Here is a 12,682-nt window from a genome sequence, read left to right on the forward strand (position 1 = left end):
TAATATGAAGATTATAACTGACATATTGCTTCTTTTGTTAAGGCATGTTCTAGAGATGCCAGTGCTATTTTTCAATGGGGGGGGGAGAGTGACAAGGAGCGAACGAGTCAGTCAGCCTTGAGTCTATGATAGGAGATGTTTCCGTTATCAAAGCTTTCCTCTCACTGAGGCTTCTAACTCTACAACTCTGCTCTTTCAGAATTTATTCTATACCACAGGAAATCTGGATTTACAACCATGAACGTTTCTAGTACTCTGAATAGATTATGAAAGAACAGACTTTAAAATTGACTTCATTGTGATTAATCTCCACTGCCAAGTCACAAATGATGTTATTTTAATCAGTTGTCAGTTATGACAGCACAGAACATGCCTTTCATGATTTAAAAAAGTTACACCCCAGCACTAACCTTTTTTCTAAGTTGATGTTTACATATATCTGTTGCCACAAAGTAACCCAAACATGAACTTATTCTATTTGTGAAGTTTTTTTAAAAAGTTGTCGAAGTCTGCCTCCTTCCTTGTGAACAGTTTGCTTGGAACAGCCTTCCTCAACCTGGTGCCCTCCAGGTGTTGTTGGACTCCTGTTAGTCCTAGCAAAACATGGCCAATTGTTAGGGATGATGGGAATTATAGTCCAATAGCATCTGGAGGGCACCAGGTTGGGGAAGCCTGGCTTAAAATTGCTATGGCATGGGATCTACACACTGAGAAAACACATGATACAGTCGCCCTGGATTTCCTTTTCAAAGGAGAAATGAGGGTTTGTATCCTTGAAAAAGCCGAGCCTGCTTCCCAATATGTACACATACACAGGTGTGTTATATTTCGGAAAGCATTAACAGCATGCAACACTACTCTCATTTGAATTCTGGTTCACTGCTCAGAAGGACTTCACCACGGAATTTTCATAAATGAAAACCAAGTTAAAATGGCTCTGGAGGCCTCCATGACCTTAGTATAATCACTATCATTTCCTGAAACAAACATCAGAATGACCTTTTTAAAAATGTTACCATGTAGGGGTGTTAGGCTACCCTACCAATTTGTGTCTTGTATATTTTATGGAATTAAAGGGAAAATAGCCAAGGAACCCCGCTTATTTACAATAAAATCCCAAAACAAAAATGAAAGTCCACATTTTGGATGATGGTTATCAATCTGCTTAAGGCTCAATGTTGTAACAGCAAAGTGTTTCAGGTTTTTGCCTCCTGGCAGGAGGAAAATGGGTATTTCTTTATCTAAGTTATATCCTTCTCAAAAGGAGCCCAGGGCAGTATACATAATCTGTACTGAAGTGTGTCACCATTGCACAATTATATTTTTACTTTAAAATAAGCCTTTATATCAGATCAACCTAAACTAGCATGTCTTAGTTTAATTCAGACACCTAAAAATGCACAAATGTAAGATATAGCTTAATTTCCAAATATATTACTGATCACCCAGTAGTTGTCTTTGGACTGTCATCTTTAAATACAAACAGCACAAGTATCAAACTCTTCAGCATATCATCCAGGACTAATGATCACATGTGATAAAATTAGACTGTTTTAGACTTAATTTTGTTGCTTAGAATCATAGAATAGTAGTTAGAAGGGACCTATAACATAACACTCTAACAGGAAGTTTGGGATGATTGAGAAGAGATCCCAGTCCTCCTTTGTACCCTTCAAGTACTTTTTCATATAGAAAAGGAACACCATCTTTATGTTTATTTTTTCAAACTTTTTTTTCCTGGAAAACTGATTTTTAAAAATGAGATGGAAAATATTTTAAAACTACTAATTTATTGAAGATTGCAATACATTAGGCCCCATAATTTTCTGTCACCAGCACAGGCAATGGTATCCAAACAAAACCAAGTCACATGGAACTTTCTGCATCTCATTTACATCCCTTGAGCAAACTTTAACCCAAGTTTCTTCTATTTCTTCTATTTCAGAAGGACAATTATCAGGACTGAAAGCTGACATTAATCTATCACTATGTTTAAAGTATACTACATTTCTTACTATATAATTAAAAGGTAAGCTGTCATGCTGTCAATCACAGTATCACACAGCGTGACATCAGGGACTGGACGCATCAGCAAAGAGAGCTGAGCAAGCAGGCTACGTGGCCTAAGCATGTGTGGGTAGGCCGGCAGTGGCGGCTTTGGACTGGGTAGGTGGGAGGCGACTGGTGGCAGCGCAACAACCACAGCAAGTGGGTTGGGTTGGGGAGTGTGGGTACCGGGGGGGATAGCAAGTGAGCAAGCAGGCTGCACAGTGCACCAGCCTGTGTGAGTGGATGGCGGTGGCACAACAGCCAACGCAAGCAGATTGGTATGGGTAGTGTGGGTGCCCGGAGAGGTAGCACTAGGAAGGGGGGATGTGTTGATTAGCTGACAGCCTTTTAAAGTCCCTTCCCTGAGCTACCACTTTAAAATGGTTGCCCAGGACAGGGGAGCAGTTCATATGAGAATGTTTGTATTTGGGGGTGCGTGGTGTGCATGCACACGTCTGGTGGTGCCTGGATATGTGGGGGGAGTGCCCAGATATGTGTGTGTGTGTTTGGGAGTGCCTGGTGTGTGTATTTGGGGGTCGAGGTTGATGAGCAAAGCTCTGTGCCCCCAGGAAAATATATATATGAATATGGATAACTAGTGAGAAAGAGTGTTATTTCCCTCATGTTCTGCTTGTGGACTTCCTGTAGACATCTGGTTGGCTACAGTAAAAACAGGATCGTGGACAAGACAGAGCTGTGTCTGATCCAGCAAAGGCTGTTCTCATCGAGGTGCTTTTCAGGGTCGTTTTTTTTCCTTAGTGCTCTCCACAATTCCAAAAATAATTTGAAAAACAAGCTTTATACATTAATTTGTTTTTAATTAAAGACTTTCATCAGGACTCGTTCAACCTGGTGTCAATACAAACACACGCAACTACACAAATATAAGTGCTCAAAACAGGGCTTAGAAAAAAAACTTACAATATCTCCATGTTTTCCTCCTTCAGCTGTTTTCCAAGGCAGAGAGAGTAAACAGCCTTCTCCCAGCTTTCTTCTTTTCCACACAGCTGAGAGTGTAGGATGTTTACACTACCTGTCACTTGGAATTCTCCTGGATCAATTGTAAAGGACCAGAGTTCATAAGCAGATGTAAGGGGAGAAAAAAAAAAGATATTCACAGCATTAGGGAGAGATTAGATGGATTTGTCTCTTAAGAATCCAATGTTTTCTTTGTAGGCGGAAAGGATGTAGATACAATTTGGAGGAGAGTCTCACACAAAAAGCTCCCAACATCTCCAGAAGACATTCAGTATGCTTACACTAGATCAGTGTCGTCAAGCTTTAGCCTATTTCAATTCAAAGGATTCCCAAGTCTCCTGCTAGTGTGCCTGTAAACAAAGAAAAATTACCACTGTAAGTCACAATATTGTATAAACTTTTTATATTAAAAGTCATCCCCCCCCAAGTTCTGAATCTGTCACAATCTAGCTACACAACCAAGAAATAGTTTAAGAAGTTTATTAAATTAACACTTTTGGATTTTGTTTCCCTCTCCTTTTCCTCTGACAATTGGTCACCAGATTAAGTCCCCATTATCAATGATGTTCCTGAGTTCAACGTTTTACTTCTGTACTGCACAGGCATCCTATACAAAGGTGAGCCAGCTTCTACCATAATGCATTTTAAGACAGGATACAAAAGAAGAGACCACAAATAGGGAGGCAACACAATATAAGCACTAGGTTTGTGTCAAATTGTTTCAGCTTTGTTATGAAAAAGCCAAGTTAATTTAGTTCCAGAAGAGAAACTGCACTGGAGAAACCTTGTAGGAAGGGAACACTTGCACCTGTAGGGTATGCCACTTGTTTAGACCAGAAATTTCCAAATCCCTGTGATTGTGGGAGACACTAGCAACACTGATCAGGCTACCCAAGAAAGAGGCAGACAAACAGATGCACTTAAAGGTTATCCATATGCTAATTTATTTATTTTATTATTTATTTATTTATTTAATTTAAAATATTTCTATCCCGCCCTTCTACCTTATAATAGGGCACTCAGGGCAGCTTACAATAAAATCGAGCCCGTTCATAATAAAATTGTACACAATAAAAATCACAAAAATATTAAAATAGGTGCACCTGGCGCCAACACTGTTATCTTTTCGGCGCCAGGTCAAGACTTTCCTCTTCTCCCAGGCATTTTAGCATGTGCTTTTAAATTGTTTTTATATTGTTTTGAATTTTAAAATTGTGTTTTAAATTGTTTTTAAAATATGTTTTTAAATTGTGTATTTGTTTTAATGTTTTTGATTGCTGTAAACCGCCCAGAGGGCTTTGGCTATGGGGCGGTATACAACTGCAATAAATAAATAAATATAAATAAATTAAAATACATAAAATGCAATTAAAATACATAAAATAATATATATATACACATACACACACGTATGCATATATAGCGAGTGGTACTGAAGAAACTACTGAGGTAAACAGTGAGGCTAACGGCTACTGAGGCTAACAGGGTTATTCCAATGCATCTTAGTAACAGCTGACTGTAGCACCAATATATTTACTTTTATCTTATTTATTTATAGCTTTTATAGCCCGCTCTTCATCGAATAATTTCAATCCCAGAGTGGGGAACAAAATAATAAATATAAATGGTCCAGTAAACAAATTAACTATTCTGTCATAAGGCAAGCAAGCAAAACCAGAATGAGGACAAAAAGTAAAGTTTCCAATAGAATTTCTAAATACCTAGGTAAACAACCACTGGTCTTAGCAGCAGCTTTCATACCAAGATTGCCCCACTTTGTGCCAGCAGACTCCCTCTATGTAACTTTTGAGCAACGTTTTCACCCCCAGTCTTCAACCCATCCAAGCTCTCACCCCGAGTGGCATGAATCATTGCCCATAAGCATACAGAGCAAGCAGCTCCCACCCCTTGTCCATAGTAGCAACAGAGAAAAAACAAACACACACATACACACACAGAGGGTAGCAATAAGCACAGCTGCTATTCCTCTTCCCTTCCCAGTCCTGACAAAACTCACAGGCCTCAAGGTCAGTAAGATTGCTAAGGAGGGACTTGTAGTTGGGTTTGCTGTCCTCTTCCATCTGTCTCCTTTTTACCAGCTGGCACAATTAGCATTTGGTGTCCTTTCTGAGCAACCACTTGGAGCCAATAATAATAATAATAAATTTTATTTTTCAGCCGCCTATCTGTCCGGGTTAGGGACACTCTAGGCGACAAACAACAAGAATAAAAACAATACATATAGATCAACATAATCAAATTTTAAGCTAAAAAACCATTCATTAATTCTATTGTAACGTAAGTTAATCTGTCCCAATCTTGTAGGCCTGCCTGAACAGCCAGGTCTTCAAGGCTCGGCGATAGCTGGACAGGGAGGGAGCATGTCTGAGATCGAAAGGGAGAGAGTTCCAGAGGGTGGGGGCCACAACAGAGAATGCCCTCTCTCTGGTCCGTACCAGCCTAGCTGTTCTCACCGGTGGGACCGAGAGAAGGTCTTGCGAGGCTGATCTCGTCAGGCGGCACAATCGGTGATTCTGGAGGCGTTCCTTCAGATATACTGGGCCGAAACCGTATAGGGTTTTAAAGGTCAATACCAACACCTTGAATTGGGCCCAGCAGACAACTGGTAGCCAACAGCACATGGAAACACTCTTGGACATGCTGGACATCCATCAGCAAAAGTGACCATGGAACTTCAAAACAGGCTGATTGCCTAACAGAACAGGCTGGCCATAAAAGCACACAGTGCCTTCCAATGGAGCGCCTTCTGGCATTATCCATAAGCTAATAGTGATTCAAGTCTTCCAAATGCCTATGCATGTGTAGCCAAAACATCACCACCCACAAACCAGAGGGATGTTTTGACAGACTCTCAGGTTACATGCGCGAAAAATCTTTAGGGGGGAAAACTGTAAAGGAGGGAACCCTCCCTTCCTCAGAATAACTCAAATAGCATGGAATACTCAGTGAGAGAGGAGGTGGAATTAGCAACTGGGGGGGATAGATTAATTCCCAAGATCACACTAAAATGTCCTCAGGGACAGAAGTGACAGCTGCCCATAGAAATCCAAGGTTTTTAATTAATGTAGTTGAGATTGGACTGTGTGTCCATTGATCTGCATGCAGACTGGTTACAAACATAGGAAGCTGCCTTACACCAAGTCAGACAACAGAGCAATTGGTTGTTGTATTGTATACCCTGACTGACAGCAACTCTCCAGGATTTCAGATGAGGATCTCTCCCAGCTTGCCTGAAGATACTAGGGATTGAACCTAAGACCTTCTGCATACAAAGCAGATGCTCTATCACTGAGCTACAGCTGTTTAATTGGACTTTTAAATGTTCAAATACTTGAGGAAAAAATACACATGGAGCATAAGCAGGGACTTCTGTCTTTAACAGCTTGGGACCACCTTGCCCCATATGTGTATTCAAAATAATTTCAGTCTGCAGAACTTGCATGTCTATAAGGGCCATATATCTATTTCACATCTGTTAGGTGTTAATCTTTCAGTGTGGAAGCACCTATGCTTTCGAACCTTGCCTATTCACATTAGGCAGGCACCCTTGTCATACTGTTTTAGATGCCTACTAAAAACTTTATTTTAGCAAGCTTACCCACAGACATATTTTAGTTATGCATATTTTTTTATATTTCCTTATTTTATTTTTGTTTTATTTATTGCAGTTGTATTGGGCTCCTACTAGAAGGAAGGGTGGGATATAAATCTAATAAATACATAAATAAATAAATATCACCTTTCTGCCAAGGTACCTAAGGTGATTTACAATTTCAAAACGATAAAACAAATAAATTATATGAAATGCAGTATCAGGAGTCTTCTCAAGCCAACTAGAAACTGAAGGTACACACTCCCTGGTCTGGACTTCCTCGCTTCTACTTTTCCTCAGATCACAAGCTGAACCAGTGAAAGTGTGGGAGAGGCTGCCCCAGTAGTTCTCTCAGGTTCTGCCAGGAGCTACTGATAAGTGTTCACTGGCCTGGGTTTCCTTGCTTCTTCCTTTTATCTGTGTATTATTGACAATTGTTTTATATTGTTTTATGCAGAGATTTGTTAAAACATTTTTAAATGGCTATATGTGGATATTTGATTTGATTAAGCGATTTATACATTTTTAAAATAAATAAATAAATAAATTGAATAATGCTTATTTTCCCCACAACCCTATTAACAACAGGCTCAGGTAATGCAAAAACATCAGGGCACACACTGCAAGCACACCAGGGGAAACACTGCAATATTTTGCTGCAGGGCCATTTGTTAACACAATTAGTTAAATACACACTATGCAAAAGTTTAATTAAATGTGTCCATATACCATTCTGTAGACTTGAAACTGTGATGTAAAAGATATTGCAGGTACCTTTAAAGTTACATGGGCCAACTAGAATTTAATGTTCCTGTTAGTTAAATTGCTTATCTGCAAATTTCATGTTCTATCAACTCTTATTTGTCACAGCACCAGTAGTTTAACAGCCGGCATCAAACACTCTAGAAAATGGGGAGTGGAATATGCTGACGGAATTGGGATGATATTTTATTCCAAATTATTAACATTCACAGAATGGCTTTAAGCATGAATTATATTTTGCCAAAAGGAGGGGGCCCAAGGTCCAGAAAAGACAGATAGCTAACCTGTAGCTGTAGTTGACAGCAATTTGACATTTTACAAACTTTAATAAGTTTAAATTGACAATTCAATGACTGACACTAATCTTCCTTTTCTAACACATATCTTTGAAAGTAAAAGGAATCAGCTAAATTGCTAAAAAAAAACAACCCAGAACTGCTGACATTAATATAGCTCAGACACAACCAAAGCATTGGGACAAGTTTTGCCAGTTACAATCTTGGAGTAACTTTCTCTGCAACCTTTGCACTTCTCATAGAATCCTCAGATCCCAAGCCAGGTTTAAATGCTACTCACCTTGTAAAGTGTGGAGTTCACCGGATTTCTTTGTTCACTTGCAATGTGCATGATGATGTGGGGGGGGGGTTAAGTCTCCTGCTTGCTATGTCAGCAATCCCATCATAAGAATTTAACAATCCCTGCTGGATAAGACTAAAGGGTCATCTAATCCAGCATCCTGTTCTCACAGTGGCCAAGCCATTTGTGCAGAAGTCAAAGTGACTGATCTTGCAGGGGGGGGGGATCTACTCCTCTTTTCTCTGTTTTTATGGTTCAAAATACTGGCACAAAGGGAGAGAGTAATTAGTCTGCCTAAGTAGTGTCCATGTTAATTAAAGGCAGGCACTACAGAAACAGTAGCCAAACTTCCATTTCAGTACAACCTAAGCCTGATGGGATATGTTTCCATAATGCAGTAACAAAAACAGCAAACACATAAATAAAAACAATTCTCCCCTCCCAAACTGGTCTAGACCAAACACCACAGATGGCAACATTGCACCTCACTTGGAAACACCTAACAATGTGGCAAAAGTAAAATTTAGACCTTGACTCAATTGCCCTTTCAAAGACATTTTTGGCCCTCATGGAAGCAAAACCTAAAGGAAGGTTGCCTGAAATTATCAGCAACAGGACAACAAATTAGTGTCCTTCATTTATTACATTTGGAAATGTCACAACTGAAATACCTCAAAGCCTGCCTCCCCCCCCCCGTTGGTGAGACTTAACCCAAATAGTTTAGTATCACCACACTTAAGGAAACTTATGTATGAACACAGCATATGCAGGCATACATAACAACTTACACCCCTCCAGCTGTTGGCATCAAAACAGTTGTCTGCCTTTCTTTTAAAGACTGTGGCTCCACTCTAAATGCCCAATGGAAGTTGAAGCCGAATAACGTGTGCCATCCATAACCAGAGAACCATTTGTGAACACAGATTCACACATGGTTGCCTCAGGAGAGGAATGGTCTTAGCACAAAGACTTTTTGTTTGCTTATTCCTTAGCCAAGAACTTTCTGTTCCAGTCCTAGTTCAGAAGGCACAAGAATTAAAATTAGATTTGCCAGTAATATTACCTAGTAGCGTAAGGGAAGCCATTTCCTTCCTTAATGTCATTCAAGACGGATATTGCTACAATTCACTCGGTAATTTTAAAGTGAAAAACTAACTAAAAATTGCTAGCATCACCGCAGCATTTTATAGGAACAGCATCATTCTGGGGGGAAAAAACTACATCTCCATGCTGGGAGTGATAAAGGCTTTCTGTTTAGCTCAATAGCTCTGATTCAGTGGATTTCACGTGCTTACCCCTATTAAGGACTGTGGGGTCTAGTTTTGGCATTACACCCTGGCAAAACCAAAATAGATCTAAACTTGGTAGGCCATATCTCACAGTGTCTTTGACCAACTCCAAGAACTCTTCAACATCACAGAGTGACATAACTCTCCATTTTTAGTCTGGAAAGTCAGGTTCTCTCTCTTGCTAATGAAATGGATGCTCTTGACCAATGTTTCCCTTCTTTAAACAAGTTTTGTTGGCAAGTTCTTTTATCTTCAGGTAAATTTCCACTGTGTTCTACTGACCACATCACTGGACACACTAACTTATTTGAAAAGTGAGGCATCACTGAGTGTGCCAGCGTGAGGTAGTGTCCAGGGAGCTAGAAACAATTCTGGTTCAAATATCTTGCCAACCATGAGTATACCTTTGGTGGCACTGAGCAAATCATCATCTTTAGCCTCGTCTCTCAGGATTGTTGTGGGAAATAAGATGAAGTAGCCAAGCATATGCCACCCTAAATTCCTTGAAAGAGGGATACAAAAGCAACCAGTTTAAGTGTTACACTCTGATGAGGTTTAGGGGTTTATTGGACATTCCCTTTCATGTTTAACATACACAGGTAATAGACGTCAAGTTGATCTTTCTGTCAATTCTCTAGTTATTTAAACACATCAAAAGGCTATTAAAAAGGTGCTTCTCCACAACATTATCATTCACTTTTCACAGAGTTATTGGCTACAAAGACAGGTCTCTAGCTTTTTCCAACCAAATAGCTTGCAAGGTCACACCTTCCGTTGCTGATATAATTCTTCTTAATCTGATGTAGATTTAGGCTGCAATCCGATACATGTCTACTCAGAAGTAAGCTCCATTGAGTTCAATGGGACTTACTCCCAGGTAAGTGTGTATTAGGTTGCAGCCTTAGTTGTCCAAGCAGTCAAAAAAAATTTGGGGGGGGGACACCATGTTGTTTTTAGTAGATAATTTCAATAAACCAAACGTTTAGCATTCTTGCTATAGGTAGCAAGTTTCAATAGCTCTTGTAAAACAATCACTCCTCTGACAAAAGATGTTTACAGACCAAACAATTGAAAATGCAAGAATCACTGAGAAACAAGGAGTCATACCTAACTCCTGAAGAAATCTTTTTGTAGAAAAAAACCATATTGAAAGCAATGAAACACCTGGAAGTCTCTGACAGTGCTTAACCTCTGACAGCCCCTCTAATTTCCATCACAGTTTCATTAGTGACATTGCTAAACAGTTATCAGCTACTCATGTGTCAACCTTTACAGTAATTATGGCAGCCAGCACTGTAACTACTGCACCATAAATTTGTATATTGCTAGTAGAAAACTAGTATTGGAGGTTTTTCACCCTCTACTGAATTTCTTTGCTGAAACTGCAAAAGGCACTTAAGAAAAAAAAGGTATAAAAACTTTCTTTAGTTAACACTTTCATGTGCATATCTCCAACCAAGTCTAGTTCTCTTTAAGAGCCAGATATGGGAAGAAAACAACTGCACACTTCTTAGAAGTTTGTGCTTTGATGTTGCTCTCCCCAAAATAGACTCCCTTGATAGTCTATTGAAGACATGCAGCCCTCCATGATCTTTTTTACTTAAATAGGGGCTCTGCCTCTGCTTGCATAGGTCAGCAAGCCCACCTAGAACCCTGCCCCAACACCTCACCAATCCCTGTACCCTTAGACCTCACTACACCCCTGACAAACTCTTTCAATCAGGGGTGGGGAACCTTTTTTTGCTCCCACCCTGTGGGCCAACTTTAACATGTGGGTGATGCAACCCCAATGTCAATTGCGTAACTATAATGTCACATGACTGACACCTGTCAAAGTTGGTCCACAGGATGGGAGCAAAACAGGTTCCCCACAGCTGGTATATATAGATATAGATATAGATAGACATAGATATATAGATATATGAGAGAGAGAGAGAGAGAGGTTTAGCCCTTGCTAAGCCGTCCACTTTCTCCCTCCCCTTTAGAGCTGGCTAAGCTCTCCCCCCCTGCTTTCCCCCCTTCCCTTTTAGACCAGCCTGTCAGAAATGTTCATCCAGGGCTTGCCTGAGCTGCTCCTCCTTCCTCCACTGCTGCAATACAGTTCACAGTGTCACCTGTCTGTTGGGCTGCAAATTGTGACCCAGGGGTGAAATAAGACACAGACACAATGTGATGGGTTAAACAACGGGCCACTTTATTAAACCAAATTCATATTATGATAATGAACTTGCAAAGGGGAACATAAGTGCGGGATTCAACTGGTGAGTCAGGCAAAGCCTGCTTGCAGCTATTCAGGCAACCCAAACCCCTGTCGGGCAAAGGGGTGCAATCGGTCAAACCCTTGCCCTGACCACACTCCAATTGTGCGTAGGGAGGCCAACCTGCGTCACCGCCCCCCGGTGCCCTGAAACTGTGGGTGGATGAGACCTGTTGGCCCCAAAGGTGACCCGTATCCTGCCCTCGGGCCGTAAAACCCGGAGCTGCAGGCCTCCGGAACCGCCTATCACCTCCAAAGGTGCCTAAAGGTGTCACCTAGCTGCCCTTCACCTTCAACCTTTCCCGCACTTCCTCGCCACAGAAAGGGGACAAACCTCTGTTTAGTCACCCTTTACCCCACATTCAAACAAGATGTCCTTCAAGCCCCTCTGCAGGTCCTCTAAAAGGATATTATTACCTACATCGGTCATATGGACGCCATCTGACCGATATAGCTCAACCTTACTGCGCCTTATCTCTGGATGGTGAATGACAAAACCACCAGAGTCCGATAGAGCGAGACGGAGCTGCCTATTTACTTTTTTGCGGGTCCTATTTATCCCCCTAGGGTCACCCATACAATTCCAGTGTCTACAGGGTAAAATATCGGACCAAATCAAGTGTACCCCCGGCCAACGTTGCATAATGGCCCGGAAGTCAGCAGTCGCCTGTTCAATAAGGGCTCTGCCCTTCAACATGCCAAGGTCATTCCCCCCCAGGTGAATGACCAAAAACTGTGGTGCATTCCGCACTACTGCCGTCTGGAAGAGCGCTGGAAGGAGCCCGTCCCAACGCATACCACGGCGGCCCAACCATTGCACAGTAGCCCACCGGCTAAGCCCAAGCTGTGTGCCCAAATGCGACTTCGCCGCCCTGCGGCCTGCCCAAAAGACCATACTATGGCCGCAGAGGAGGATGCGCACTCTTTCATCTCCCTTCCAGCGGCCTGTCAAAACAAACAATGGAAACTTATAACAGTGACAGAAACAAGTCACAAACTGGTTTTTGGAACCCCTTGAAAAGGCCGAATATAAGACCTATAGGCTGTGGAACGCCATCTGCCCAGGGACTGTAACTGGCCTTGGGAAAAACCCAAGCAGGCAGCCGTAGACGCCGCACCAATACGAAAGGAATGTGTCCCAAACGTGTTGGGATCGAG

The 12,682-nt window shown here is 41.3% G+C and overlaps 1 long non-coding RNA gene across 4 annotated transcripts in view; it reads right to left on the bottom strand.

Annotated features, from left to right (window-relative positions):
- Window positions 1-12,682, bottom strand: part of LOC133383089 (uncharacterized) — a 69,621-nt gene that overhangs the window by 15,840 nt on the left and 41,099 nt on the right. For 2 of the 4 annotated variants that reach the window (XR_009762171.1, XR_009762172.1), the window contains one exon: window positions 3,309-3,377. This is a non-coding gene — a long non-coding RNA (uncharacterized LOC133383089). Of the gene's footprint in view, window positions 1-2,846; window positions 3,378-12,682 lie in introns of those variants that run through there. The other 2 variants (XR_009762169.1, XR_009762170.1) reach the window with 1 other exon arrangement.

The sequence above is a fragment of the Rhineura floridana genome, chromosome 4 (assembly GCF_030035675.1).
Source record: "Rhineura floridana isolate rRhiFlo1 chromosome 4, rRhiFlo1.hap2, whole genome shotgun sequence".
In the NCBI taxonomy this organism is placed as follows: domain Eukaryota; kingdom Metazoa; phylum Chordata; class Lepidosauria; order Squamata; family Rhineuridae; genus Rhineura; species Rhineura floridana.